Here is a 2368-nt window from a genome sequence, read left to right as displayed (position 1 = left end):
CATATTGAAAAACTTTCCACTCTTCCATATTCTGTTTCCTATCTCTTCTCTTATTGTGCCCCTATCTGTTATGATACTTCCTAAATAACAGAATTCCTTCACCTTTTCAAGTCTTTTTCCTTCAACTAACACGTCTTTGTTATTTCCATCCCTTCTCTCTACTTTCATTACTTTACATTTTTGTATGTTCATCTCTAAACCATATTTCTTCGCCACTTTTGCCCATTTGTTTAACTCTCGTTCTAACTCTTCTTCCCTATTTTCCCATATCATTATGTCATCCGCATATGCTATTGTCTTAAGTTCTTCTGCTCCTCTGTTTCCTTGTACTTCTAGAATAATTTCATCCATTATAATATTGAAAAGGAAAGGTGACAATATGCTTCCCTGCCTTACTCCTCTCTCTGTTTTAAAAGTATCTGTATATTTTTCTTCAATTCTTACCCTGTTTTTACAAATGCCGTACAGGTTCTTTATTCTTTCTACTATTCCCTCACGCAATCCTCTCTTTCTCATACTCTCCCATATCCTTTCTCTCAGTACCTTATCATATGCCTTCTGTAGGTCTATAAACGCTACCATTGTATCTTTTCCGTATTCCCACCTCTTTTCTAACACTTGTCTCATCACAAAAATAGCATCCACCGTTGACCTACCTTTCCTAAAACCACATTGCTCCTCTCTTCCTGTTTCTTCCAGTACTGGTCTAATTTTCTGCAACAGTATTTTTTCATAAATTTTTTGTGTATGGCACAACAAAGTTATTCCCCTGTAATTCTCGCATTTTTTGCTTATTGCCTTTCTTAAAAATCGGTACTATTATTCCCATTTTCCAGTCTTCTGGTATCTTCTTTTCCTTCCAAATCACTCTCATCACTCTGTACAACCATTGAATTCCCAATGGGCCCGCCGCCCATTGGGAATTCAATGGTTAAATAATTCAATTCAATTAATAATTTACTATATTAATACCATTTAATACCATATTTACCGTACTTTCTAAAGACAAGTTAGGAATACACTACACCAGGTGTCATGTAACAGGCTTCGCTGAGTTTGTATGCAAAGTTTCAAGTCTACAGCTAATTCAGTCCTCAAGATGTGTGTAGGCTGCCAGGCAAACATCAGGAGGAAAAGAAATTTTTACATCTACCTGGCAGACAAAGGGAAATTATGTGAGCCTACTGAATGATAGGCTGACACTCTGCTAAATTCAATGGCTGGACATTCTTATCTATGTAGACAAGAAGTTTCATGCAAAATTTAAAGTCTACAAATTAAATATTTCTTAATACATATTGCCATATGAGACATTCACAATGCACTGAAATCAAATTTTTGGGTTTATGGCTACGACCCTGAAAGCAAAGGCTCAATCTTCAAAGTGGAAAACTTGCGAAGCGCAACGGCCGAAAAAAGCAAGACAAAGTTGAAGCAATGTCAAGACAATACTGACAGTTTTTTGACCAGGACGGCGTTGTTCGTCACAAATATGCTCCAAGAGGCCAGACAGTGAATAAGGAGTATTATCTTGAGGTCCTAAGGCGGCTACGAGATGCAGTGCGAAGGAAACGACCTGAACTGTGACTGGATCCTGCACCACGACAATGCGCCAGCTCATTCCTCAAATATTATCCAGCGTTTTTTGGTCAAACACGACATCAACCAACTACAACAGCCTCCCTACAGTCCTGACATGACTCCTTGTGACTTCTGGCTATTTCCGAAATTAAAAATTCCTTTGTAAGGAAAAAGATTTGACGATGTTGAACAAATAAAACACAAAATGCGACGAAGGACCTGTTAGCCTTTCCGCAAAATGAATTTAAGGAATGTTTCCGGAAGTGGGAGGAGCATTAGAATAAGGTAGTGGCTTGTGGAGGGGAGTACTTTGAAGGGGACCAGATTGCCGTTGCCGCCGAGTAACGTCAGTTCATGCCAGACGTCAAGGTCAGATACTTTTTGGACACACCTCGTACACTCAGTTTGTGTACAAACTTACTTATTTTTTCTTTCTTATAATTACAGCCACCCATAAGATAAACGTAAACATATTAGCCAACACTCAGTAAAAATCCATTTAGTGACATGTCCCATCGTCGAACCAGTGTTGCCCATATAGAAATGAAGCTTGAAGGAAAATTTCAAGTCTATAAGGTCAGTTTGTTTTCGAGATAACATTCTGAGAGATAATCAAGACAAATTGAAACTTTCCAGCCTCTCAAGTACTTTGCAAATGCTCAGCCATTAAAAATGTTCATTCTCGAGTCTTGTTATTTTATTAGTCATTTAATGGCCATTTTAAAGGTGTAAAAGAAACAACATTGGTTAATTATGTACAGTTTGTAAATATTTAACGTTAACTGAG

The sequence above is a fragment of the Homalodisca vitripennis genome, unplaced genomic scaffold (assembly GCF_021130785.1).
Source record: "Homalodisca vitripennis isolate AUS2020 unplaced genomic scaffold, UT_GWSS_2.1 ScUCBcl_11257;HRSCAF=20463, whole genome shotgun sequence".
NCBI classification, from domain to species: Eukaryota; Metazoa; Arthropoda; class Insecta; order Hemiptera; family Cicadellidae; genus Homalodisca; species Homalodisca vitripennis.
The sequence above is the reverse complement of the archived record's forward strand: the minus strand, read 5'-3'. Positions refer to the sequence as shown.